Below are 13,285 nucleotides of genomic sequence, written 5' to 3' on the forward strand. Positions count from 1 at the left end.
ATCCACTCACTCAGCGCCGAAAAGATCTATCAATCCCCAGAGCGAACTTGCACAGTCCCTTTAAGCTTGCGGGGGCCTCAGTTTCCTTATCTGTAAAATGAGGAAATCCGGCTTCTTTCAAGCTCCCGGAAGGAGGGCTTTCCTGCCTTCACCCGTCAGTCTTCCGTTTTAGAAAGTAAGTAACCTGAGGGCCGGGTCTCTGTGTTCGGCTTTAAAAAAACACAACAATCTCCAGGATACAGTCCCTCCCCAGACCCAAAAAGAGTAAGTTTAGAAACATAAAAGGAGCTACTAAGTACCAGGCACTAGGCTCTTCACATCTCTGCCCTCGGGCAGGACAGACTTAGATTTACCAAATGATAATTTTGTATGTAATTTGGAAGAGGGAAGTGCGGGTTGAGGAAAGAGTAAAAGCAAGGATAGCGTAGACATATATAAGTGTCTCATCTCCCTTCTCACTCCCCACCATGTCTCATGATGTCTTTCTCATACTAACTCTTTTAGGGTGCTAAATCCCTGGTAGGATTTACCTTGCCAGCTAAGGGCATACTCCAACCTCAAGGGGGCCTTTCCTTTCTCCTGGTTAATTGTGAGTTCCACTGAGGAACTTGTCTTTTCGGTTGCATTTTCCCCTTTCTTGCTAACTATGCTCTCTCAAGCTATTTCTTATTTACCACTCCTGGTGTCCACTGTACTTTGTGATTTTGTCTGTAACCTCTTCCTCCTAAATAAACTGACCTTTTGCCAAAGAGAATGGGCATTGGGAATTCTTCGCATGACCGAACCCCAACATTTCGTGTCTACAGCAATCTCCTCATTTGGTGCTAAACCCCAAACATTCTTTGGAACTAGGAATTGCTCTCCTAAGTCACATCACTGTCCTCATTACTTGCTGTGAGTTAGCTAATAATAATAGCTCACCTATCTATATATAAATTTTCATTTTACAAAGCACTTTTTTCTTGCAGTTTAGTCAAATAGATAGTGGAGGTATGTCCATTTTATAGATGGTGAAACTAAGGATCAGAAAAAGGAAATAAGATTTGGTAATTGGCAAAACTAGGGCTAAAACCCAAATCTAGTCTTTTTTTTTTTTTTTTTAATTTTACCATACCATTTTGAGTATAAATGCTCTAAAAATGCAAATTCCAATAGGGAGAGGTAAGATTTAGCAAAATTACTAATACAACAGCATAAGATCTGAGACTGGAAGAAACTCTTTAGAAACACAACCTTAAATCTCATCATTTCAGAGATGGATTCAGCTTCCATATTCAAGTTGCTTCTCAGTTCTCCCTCTTGTTGCTCTTCCTTCTTGATGTGGGTGATATAGATACCAGATGATGGTAGGTACCTAAAATTGAGGTTTGGTCATATGAAGAATTCACAATGTCCATTCTCTTTGGCAAAAGATAGATTTATCTAATTAGGGCAATAGGTTACAGACAAAAAGAAGGGATACAACGGATACCAGGAATGGGAGAGCATGGAAAGGGGTTTTACCAGGAGAAAGATAACACCTTATGAGATTAGGGTATGCCCTTAACTGTCAGGCTAAATCTTGAAAGGGATTTAGCACCTCAAAAGAGTCAGCTAGCTTCACAAGTCCGGTCGTGTTAGGAGAGACACTACATGGCATGGGAGAGGGGTAAGGGGAAAGATACCACGAGAGTAGAGTGCCGTGGTAGACTGACCCAAAGGAGCGTAGTAGCCATAAAATGGCATTAGGAAGAGACCAGGATTAGATGACCTTCTGCCTCCAAAATCATAAGATTTTTAAAAATCACTACTTAGTTATATGTGATTACATTGCCCATATATTTTCCAGGCAATTTAATTAACTGAATTTTAAAAAATTTACCCTTAAGATAGCTTATTAACTAATTCTTTATTTCTCTCTTCTTTTCTTGTTATTCAGGTCCCAGTAAGAGAAATAATGATAGACAAGGAAGTTGATATTATAGAATAAGGCAAAGTGAAAATGAATGGTTAAGAGCCACTAGAAAATTCTGACTAATAAGTGAATTAAAAGATGGATCACATGTCTGATGGGATTTGGTGAAATCAAATTTCCTATGCAACCCAGAGTTAAGTCTGTGAGAGGTCCTCCAAAATAAAATGTTATTTATATCTGTTCTATGTATTCATTGTTAGCAAAAGCCAACACCCACAGGAGCCACATAGCATCCTTAGAGATAAAAATTCCTAAGAGCTACAAATTGGAAACTTTTTTTCATATATAGCTCCTTAAGTACTAGCTAAACAATTAGAAATGTTTGCTCTTGGTTATAAAGTAAATTTGGAACTAAGATAGATTGATTAATACAACCTGTGAAGAATGAGGAATCTAGCTTTAGCTAAGAATTTTTAACCTGGGCTTTCTGAACTTTTATTTTAAAAATAAATATGTATTTTTTTTACTCTTTCAATATAATTGGTTTTCTTTGTAATACTATTTTATACATTTAGAAACATTCTAAAGAGTCACCAAGTTTCCAAAGGTCCATGGCATTAAAAAGTTTGACAACCTCTACTTTAGAGTGACTTTCAACAGTTAGCTTTTCATGGTGCTAACTCTTTCACTTAAAATCAGCCAGTTTTTAGGATTTGTAGCTTTAACTACACCTTATAGCCCTGAGAATGGCCTGAACTTCCCCAGGCTTAAAGTGCTCTATCTTCTTTATCTTTATCCCCCATCGTTATAATTGCCATCATTTTTCATTACTGTCACTAAGTTCTTATTAACTTATATCTGAATCAATGAAATACCTTTCTGAATTGGTCTGCTAAAAAAAAATTCTCCAATGGGTTCCCATTCCAATAAAAACTTCTCTCATATCAATTGCAAAATTGTCTTGAAAGCTTTATCTGGGTGATCTCAAAGCAAGCTACTCCTGTTATAACTTAATACCCCATCAGTTATCTCCCCATTTAACTGCCATATCACTGTCTTCTATTATCAGAATATTCACACTCTTCCCCTACCAAATATCACAAGGTACTGTTTAAATCAAAAGTAACTCATCAGAATGAAGTTGGAAACGCTTGGTGTAAAGAATTTCCCAGGTCTCTTCCCAGATCTAATATTCTAGCCTTAAATATAATAATCAAGCCAGCCCCTCCAAAATCAGTACCCAATCTACTTTTACCCCTTTATTCCCAACTACTTTTATATATCAGCTGGATTGACTCCTTGATATAGATATAGATATATAGAAAGTATATATCAGCTGGATTGACTCCTTGATATCCTTTGTATCTTCCCACCTCAGAGTTTCTTAGACCTAGTTCCTTATCCTGTTACACCCCACAAGTCAGACAGCCCAGGGACCATATTTAGAAAGATCATGAATTTATAGTTAGAAGGAAACTCAAACATTATTATCTAGTCTAGTCAACTCAATTATAGGAAGGTGAAGTGATTAAACCTAAGGATACACAAGTATGGAGAATTAGATGTGGGATTAGAATTGAGGCCCTCTGTCTCCCTGAAACCAGTGCTTTCAGCTCTGACTTTAGAACAATGCTTCTTCATCCCATTTTCTTTGCCAATTTTTTTATGTATACCAGGCCTCACCTCCACCCCCACCACATTCACCATTTGCTCTCAGAACTTTAATCAAAGTAACACTGCAATTTTCACTGGAAAAAAAATTTAAAGTAGAACCAAGATGATGGAATAGTAGGGAAAAAATACAGCTTAGCTCCCCAACACAATTCCTCCATAAAGATCTAGAAAACATACTATAGACTGGAAAATCTAAGAATAATCTAAAATAATATCCTTATTAGTATCTTATAATTGTTTATTCACAGTTACCTTTTAAAATTTCTCTTGATTCTCATATTTTTATTTCAAAGTTTTTCTGTAGCTCTTATCTTTTCATCAGGAAGGCTTAAAAAGCCTCTATTTCATTAATGATTCACTTTAATACACTTAATATGGATTTGCCTTTAGTAAGTCTATATAGGGCTTATAGCTGGCACAGGGGCTAGATTTCGTGGTCTGAAGTCAGAAAAGATTCACCCAGCAAAAACAAAGAAAAAGAAAAATATATGAGAATAGGATGGAGAAATAAACAGGTAGTAATTGTAATGATGAATGTGAATGGAATGCAATCTCCATAAAACAGAAGAGGAAAATGGAATGGATTAGAAAGTAGAATTCAACAAAATGTTATAAGAACCACAATAAATAGTCAAGAGACTGGAACAGAATCTATTGTGCTTTAGCTAAATTAATAGCAGCAATAGCAGTCATCTCAGATAAATTAATAGTAAAAATAAGCCTAATTAAAAGAGAAAAACAGGGAAACTACATTGTAAATAGCAATACTAAATATATGTTCAAAAAAGGCATGTCTAAATATACAAAGGAGAAGTTAAATGAATTAGAGAGAGGAAATAGTAAAATTTAATAATGAGGAACCTCAATTTACAGTCCATTCAAATCTGCATAGTGAAGTACCCAAATAGAATTTAGAAACGTTAGATGTAATAGGTCTCTAGAGAATACTGAATGAAAAAAGATGTGTACATATTTCTCAACTGTGCTTATCACTTTCATAAAAACCATTTTGTTTTAAATAACTTTTTATTGACAGAATCCATGCCAGGGTAATTTTTTACAGCATTATCCCTTGCATTCATTTCTGTTCCGATTTTTCCCCTCCCTCCCTCACCCCCTCCCCCAGATGGCAAGCAGTCCTTTACATGTTGAATAGGTTACAGTATATCCTAGATACATCATATATGTGTGCAGAACCGAACAGTTCTCTTGTTGCACAGGGAGAATTGGATTCAGAAGGTATAAATAACCCAGGAAGAAAAACAAACATGCAAGCAGTTTATATTCATTTCCCAGTGTTCTTTCTTTGGGTGTAGCTGCTTCTGCCCATCTTTGATCATTTGAAACTGAATTAACTCTCTTTATCAAAGAGATCAACTTCCATCAGAATACATCCTCAAACAGTATCATTGTTGAGGTATATAGTGATCTCCTGGTTCTGCTCATTTCACTTAGCATCAGTTCATAAAACCAATCATTTTTAAAACATACATATGCAATGAAGCAGAAATAGTCTATCTTTTAGATAGATAGACTATTCCCCACATCTGAAATGCTCTTTCCTTATCTCCAGAAATCTAACCAAAAATGTCTTAAGCAACAAAAACGAAATTCTGGAAAAAAAAAAAAAAAAAGGCAAGCTAACAAAATTGAGATAATCCCCTCCCCATTCAAATAATAGAACTAGGAGCTGAATTTTTTTGGGAGGGAAAATAAAAAACAAAAAGTGAATTGACAAGTAACAAAGAAATAAAATTAATTTTGAAGAATTGTTTTGCCCAGAATTTTCCAATAAGTTTGATTAACCAAATTAAATGAATGAAAATTTTAAAAAGTACAAATTTCCCATGTTAATAGAAGAAGAAATAAAGGACTAAAATAGCCCAGTCAGAAACATTAAATTGAATAAGACATAACTTTAAGTAGATAGGTTTACATGAGATTTCTATCAAGCATTCGAAGAATAACTAATTTCTATGCTACCATTAACTGTTGGGAGGAATAGGGTAGGGGACAGGAAAAGAAAGAATCCTACCATCTATGACATAAATATGATCTTGATACCTAAGCCAAGGAGAATCAAAACTGGTAAAGAAACTATAAACCAATTTCCTGACTGCTGAGAAGTAGTCTCCATCAGTTATCTCCCCCTTTAACTGCCATATCACTGTCTTCTATTATCAGAATATTCACACTCTTCCCCTACCAAATATTTTCCTAAATATTTCTAGTGATGGGAAACACACTACCTCAGGAAATGGATGATTCTCTTTTTGGGCAGCTTTGTACTGAACCACAGCCTTTTCACTGGTTCACAGAGGGATAGTCCTTCATGCAGAGGGATGAGAAACAAGATGGTTTTTGTACAATAGCCCTTTGATTATTTTAAGACAATGATAGGCTTCCTTTATGACTTCTCTATTCTAGGCTAATTATAACCAGTTCCTCTGTCCCTGTATGACATGATTTTTAGACCTGACATTTTAGCTGCCTTCATATGGCCATTCTTTTAATTTCTCAGTCAAAAAATGGACATGATACAATGCATCATAACTAATACAAATAAAATAGGCCTGTTATTTATCTTGTTTTGTTGAATCTATTTCTATTAGTGTTGCTTTAAGCTAAATTAACTTTTTAGCTGATAGATCACATAGTTTATATTAAATCTTTTGTCAGAGAATTTGGGGGTACTTTCATATTAGGAAATGTGATCAGTTCCATATGAGGACTCTAATAGAAAATTATACAGGAAAATTGCAAAGCATAGACATGCCTAAGTATAATAGCACTGGAAACAACTCCAATGTCAGCATAGTTTTTACTGGTCTGGAAATGGAGGACTTCAGAATCCAGAAATGTTCACAATCAGCTTTTTTAGAGTATTTGTTGGATACAGTGGTATTGACCAGTTTGCTTATACAACATATTCCATCTCAAGATTCCATGCATTTTCTTTTTCTTTTCTTTCTTCTACTTTTTTTTTTTTGGGGGGGGGGGGGTTGGGAGAGGGTGGGGAACAATTCAGGTTAAGTGACTTGCCCAGGATCACACAGCTAAATGCATTTCTGAGCCTGGATTGAACTACCCAAGTCCTCCTAACTCCAGGGCTGGTGCTCTATCTACTGTGTTTCCTCACTGCTCTGATTCCATGTAGTTTCACAGACTATTCCGCCATGAAATGCTCATTCCTTAGCTCCATCTTCTGGATTCTTTGCCTTCCTTCTTCAAATCTCAGTTAAAATCCTACTTTCTGTAAGAAGCATTTCTTAGACTTCCATAATGTTAGTGCTTTCCTTCTAGGATTATCTCCATGTTATCTTGGATATATTGTGTGTGTGTGTGTGTGTGTGTGTGTGTGTGTGTGTGTGTATTTGTGTATGTATGTATATATATATATATATATATATCTGCATGTTACACAAAAGATTGTAAACTTATGAGGACAGAGACTATTTTTGCCTTCCTTTGTATCTCCAGTATTTAGTAAAGTGTTTAAACTAGATTTGATATAGGTGACACATTGACACAAAATTCAAAGAAATATAATATTTTATCTTTATGTTGGTAATCTATGATGATGTCTACATTACATTACATGCAATGCCTCACTGAGTGATACAGCATTTCCAATATGTAAAATGTAAATTCAGGATTTTCCAAATGACTTCAGAATTACTTTTATAAAAATTGTAAGATTTGCTAAGGAAAACAGTCCACTGTAGGAGTGGACTTATGTTTTTTTGTTTTATTGCCTTCATATTCTTGTACCTATGTATTTTGAACCTAAATTTAACTCATATGCCCTCATAAAAGCAGAGAACAATAGAGTTTATTGAAAGGAATCTGGTCTAATCCCTTTATTTTGAAATTGAGAAAACTGAGGCCATTGAATTGAAATAACTAGGTTTAAGGCTATAGTTAGTGATAAAATTGAACCTAGAAACTAGTTCTATCCATGTTTTTAGGATTTATATTTATTTTTAAATTAATTTTACAAGTACTTATTATTCCTCCTTTGTATTGTGCCTCTCCAATTGGACAATTTTTTTAAAAGAAAGAAAACCATTAATACATATGCATACTTCAGAAAACAAAGTTCTACATTAGTTATGTCTAAAGGCATGTTTCATTATACATTTAAGGCCAGCACCTCCCTGAGAAGAAATGGATGGTTTAAAATTGCTTTGATCAGAGTTTTAAAGTCTTTAAAGTTGTTTTTTCTATTTGTCATCATAAAAACTATTCTCCTAGTTCACTGCATCAATTTACAGAGGTCTTCCTAGTCTCCTCTAAAACTGCCCCTTTTGGGTAATTTTGATTATATTAAATTAAAAAGTTTTTGTACAAACAAAACCAGTACAGACAAGATTAGAAGGGAAGCACTAAAACTGGGAAAAAATGTTTACGTTCAAGGATTCTGATAAAGGTCTCATTTCTAAAATATATAGAGAATTGACTCTAATTTATAAGAGAATTCAAGCCATTCTCCAATTGATAAATGGTTAAAGGATATGAACAGTTTTTAAATGCAGAAATTAAAACCATTTCTAGTCATATGAAAAGGTGCTTTAAATCACTATAAATCAGAGAAATGCAAAATAAAACAACTGAGATACCATAACACACCTGTCAGATTGGCTAAGATGACAGGAAAATATAATGATGAATGTTGGAGGGGATGAAGGAAAACTTTGGACATTAATACTTTGTTGTTGGACTGTTGTGAACTGATCCAAACATTCTGGAAAGCAATTTGGAATTATGCCTACAAGATTATCAAACTGTGCATATCCTTTGATCCAGCAATGTCTCTACTGGGTCTGTATTCCAAAGAGATCTTAAATGAGGGAAAAGGACCCACATGTGCAGAAATGTTTGTGGAAGCTATTTTTGTAGTGGCAAGAAACTGGAAATGGAGCAGATGCCCATCTTGGAGAATGGCTGAATAAATTATGGTATATGAATGTTATGGAATATTATTGTTCTATAAGAAACGATCAGCAGGATGATTTTAGAGAGGCTTGGAGAGACTTACATGAATTGATGCTAAGTGAAATAAGCAGAACCAGAGATCATTATACACAGCAACAAGTCTATAAGATGATCAATTCTGATGGATGTGGCTCTCTTCAACAATGAAATGATTCAGACCAATTCCAATAGTCTTATAATGAGGAAAGCCATCTACACCCAGAGAAAGAACTGTGGGAACTAAGTGTGGATCACCACATAGTATTTTCACTCTTTTTCTTCTTATTTGCTTGCATTTTGTTTTCTTTCTCATTTTTTTCCTTTTTGATTTTATTTTTCTTGTGCAGCATGACATTTGTAGAAATATGTTTAGAAGAACTGCACATGTTTAACATATAATCTAGGGGAGGGGAGGGAAGGAAGGGAGGGAAAAATTTAGAATACAAGATTTTGTAAGGGTTAATGTTGAAAATTATCCATGTACATATTTTGAAAATAAAAAGCTTTAACTAAAAAGATAAAATTGTCTACTTTATAATTTCTTAAGGTACAATAATATTCCTTTATCTTCATATATTATAAATGCAAATTCCCCTATAAGTGACTACCTTTTAGTTCCCAATTTGGATCTACTACATAAAGAACTGCTATAAATATTTTTGGATATGTAGGTCCTTTTCCTTTCTTTGCTTTCTTTGGTGTATATATAGAAGTAGTAGTAGCGGAGCTAGGTCAAAAAATATTTATAGTAAATTTTATGACATAATTCCAAATTGTTTTCCATAGTGAAAAATGTATCCATTTTATTAAATAAAAGTTCCACTAATGATACACTGTTGTGTCAATTTTCCCCTAACTCTTCAATATTTTTCTTTTCTATTAACTTTGTCAGTTTGTCAGGTGTGAGGTGGAATATTTGATTTAATATGCATTTCTCTTAGTTCTAGTCATTTGAAGCATCATCATTTAATATTATTTAACTATCTATTAGAGAATAGCTCTTAATCTTATAATTTCAATCAGTTCCTTAGATATGTTTGAAATGAGACCTTATGCAGAGAATCTTGCTAGAGAGATTTTTTTTTCCCCTCCAGCTTACCTGTTTCCCTTCTAGTTTTAATTGCATTTTATTTTTTGTGCAAAAACCTTCAAATTTTAAAATCAAAATACTCTTATTTTATCTTTTCTGACTTCTATTGCTTTTGTACTCACAAACTTTCCCAATCCATTAACATGAAAGGTTTATTTCATTCTTGCTCCTCTAATTTGCTTGTTACCTTTTATGTCTAAATTATTATATGGAGTTGATCTTGTTATACAGCATGTTAGCTAATTTCTGCTAAAATGCTTTCTAGTCCCCGCCCCCTAAATAGTGAGACGTCATTCTAGTAATTGAGGTGTTTGGGTTTATGGAACAATATGCTGCCATGGTCATTTGCTTCTCTATGTTGTAAATGTATTCTATTCAACTGTTCAAACTCTATATTTTTAGCCAATATCAAATTGTTTTTGATTACTGCTTTGTAATATATCTTCAGATCTGATACTTATAGATTTTTAACCTCACTTTTTTCATTAATTTCCTTGAAATTCTTAAACTTTCATTCCTCCAGATGAATTTCATTATTTTTTTTCTAACTTTAAAAAATAATTCTTTGGTACTATGATTGATAAAAGACTGAATAAGTATATTAACTTAGGTAGAATTACAATTTTTATTAAAATGGTTCAATTTACCAATGAGTAAATGATGTATTTAATGTTTCTTCTTTTCTACAAATGTTTTAATAACTGGTCAACTTATGGAAATCCCTTTATATTCCCATTCGATAATTTCCAGAGATTTATTCTTTTTTTTAAAAGTTCTATTAAAGTGCTTACTGTTGGAATCTTTACAAACTGCTAACTCATTAGAGTTGATAGATTATTGATCTGATCTTACAAGGAGATGTTTTGGGCCAGAACCTGAAACAAGGTACTAAGTAGAACTAATAAGATGTTGGAATCTTTACAAACTGCTAACTCATTAGAGTTGATAGATTATTGATCTGATCTTACAAGGAGATGTTTTGGGTGAGGACCTGAAACAAGGTACTAAGTAGAACTAATTGATACAATGCTTGTGTTCACACCTTTATTCATTGGAGTTCACAAGTATGGGAGTTCACAAAGTTAACTGTGTAACTTTGTGAATTCACACCTCCCTTGAAGCTGTTGGGGCCAGGGAGCTCTATGGGAGAAAACCCATAATCCCTCTCTCTCTCTCGGATCTCACAAGTCCTCTCTCTGGTATAAAAGAAACAGACAGAGGCTCTTGGACAGATTTCACCGGAATTACATGAAGAGTAGAGCAGATTGAAGGCTGAAGAAAACAGAGGCAGAAGCAAAGAACAAAACTGCAAGAGCTCTTGGAACCAAGCAGAGAGATAGGTCTCAATTAACCAGGCTATTTTGGAAGGAGAAAATAAACGTTTGTATTTTTACCAGCTGGCTGCATTTGGGATAATTATTGATCTGAACTGAAACTAAGGCTGCCTCCAGAAAACCTCCCCCAAGAAACCTGCTCTCTCCCCCAGAGAGAACCATCATTTTATATTATTTTAAAGAAGAAAAAGAAATACCACATTTAGCTTTTATTGCAGCCTTAGAAATTTGCTCATACACTGTTATGGGATAATAAATCTGTTCTGAACTCTCTGCATACAGTTTGTAAAGATTCCAACAGCTTACTTCTTTCTTTTGTTTAATTTGACTAGTTCTAAAAAGGGGAATATTGAGGTCCCCCACTATTATACTTTTAATATTTCTCCTTCCAATTTGATTAACTTTTCCTTTAAATATTTAGATGCTATGCTGTTTGGTGTACATATATTCTAGGGTTTTAATATCCATGTTTTTCTTTTAATCTTCCCCTTCACATTCTTCCATTTGGTCATTCTGATATTCTATTGAAGGGATACAATAAGTATACATCTAAGGAGACGTAAAATACATATAAGTAAACAGATAAGTAAATGTAAGATAATTCAGGAAGGAAGAGAGAATAATAAGGGCTATCAAGAATGGCTTCCTCTCAAAGTCCGACTCTTTTTATACAGCAAATTAACTGTTTGGACATGTATACATATATTATACTTTACTTATACTTTAACATATTTAACATGTATCGGTCAACCTGCCATCTGGGGGAAGAGGTGAGGGGAAGGAGGGAAAAAGTTGGAACAAAAGGATTTGCAACTGTCAATGCTGAAAAATTACCTATGCATATATCTTGTAAATAAAAAGCTATAATAATAAAAAAAATAATATCTACAAAAAAAAAAAAAAAAAAAGAATGGCTTCCTCTTAGAGGTGGCATACAGGCTGGGCCTTGAAGGAATCCTAAGAAGTAGAAGACTCCTAAGAGGAAATGCACTCCAGACAGCAGGAAATTACCTGTTCACAGTATGAGGAAGGAGATGGAACGTAAAGTTTAAGAAAGATTGAGCAGGTTAGTGTGGAGATATGTCAAATGAATGAAGGTAACTAATATGAAATAAGACTGGAAAGATAGACTAGAGTCAAATAGTAAAGGACAATAAATACCAAGCTGAAACGTTTGTGTATTTTATCAGAGAGATTAACAGGGAGCCTCTTAAGGTATGTGAACAGGAGAAATTGATGTGGCCAGGCCTGTGTCTTTTATTTAAAACATATATTCTCCCAAAGAGATCTTAAAGGAGGGAAAGGGACCCACATGTGCAAAAATGTTTGTGGCAGCCCTTTTGTAATAGCAAGAAATTGGAAATTGAATGGATGCCCATCAGTTGGAGAATGGCTGAATAAATTATGGTGAATGAATGCTATGGAATATTATTATTCTGTAAGAAATGAGCAGCAGGATGATTTCAGGAAGGCCTGGAGAGACTTACATGACTTGATGCTAAGTGAAATGAGTAGAATCAGGAGATCATTGTACATGACAACAAGAAGACTATACAACAATCAATTCTGATGGACTTAGCTCTTTTCAACAGTGAGATGATTCAAACCAATTTCAATTGTTCACCAGTGAATTGGATGTAGAGCCATCTACACTAAAGAGAGGACTATGAGAACTGAGTATGGAACACAACATAGCATTCTCACTTTTTCTGTTGTTGTTGCTTTGCATTTTATTTTTTCCCAGTTTTTTCCTCCTCTTTGATCTGGTTTTTCTTGTGCAGCAAAATAACGGTATAAATAATGTATACATATATTGGATTTAACATATTTTAACATATTTAATATGTATTGGACTATCTGCCCTCTGGGAAGGGAGAAGGAGGAACAGAAAGCTTTGCAAGAGTCAATGTTAAAAAATTACCCGTGCATATATTTTGTAAATAAAAAGCTTTAATTAAAAAAAAAATCTCATATAATTTTATGAGAAACATACTTAAAACATAATGATCCACATAGAATTAAAGTTTAGGATTGGAATAAAATCTGCTATGTTTCAAGTGACCTGAAAAAATAAGCAGTAGCAATTATGATTTCAGAAAAAGATATAGTAATATTGACATGATAAAAAGATAAAAAAATTAAATTATGCTTAAAGGTATCATAAATAAATCAATATAAATACTCAATATATGTATACCAAACAGCATAGCATCTAAATATTTAAAGGAAAACTTAATTAAATTGGAAGAAGAAATATTAAAAGTATAATAGTGGGGGACCTCAATATTTCCCTTTTTAGAACTGGTCAAATTCTGTGTG

General features: G+C 33.9%; 1 long non-coding RNA gene across 1 annotated transcript; it reads left to right on the forward strand.

Moving 5' to 3' along the window:
- Positions 1 to 5: 5 nt before the first annotated feature.
- LOC127541866 (uncharacterized) lies at positions 6 to 5,323 on the forward strand. The gene is made up of 2 exons (XR_007948492.1): positions 6 to 175; positions 1,919 to 5,323. It is a non-coding gene; the product is annotated as an uncharacterized LOC127541866 (long non-coding RNA).
- Positions 5,324 to 13,285: the final 7,962 nt, after the last annotated feature.

This window comes from Antechinus flavipes, chromosome 1 (assembly GCF_016432865.1).
Source record: "Antechinus flavipes isolate AdamAnt ecotype Samford, QLD, Australia chromosome 1, AdamAnt_v2, whole genome shotgun sequence".
Classification (NCBI taxonomy): domain Eukaryota; kingdom Metazoa; phylum Chordata; class Mammalia; order Dasyuromorphia; family Dasyuridae; genus Antechinus; species Antechinus flavipes.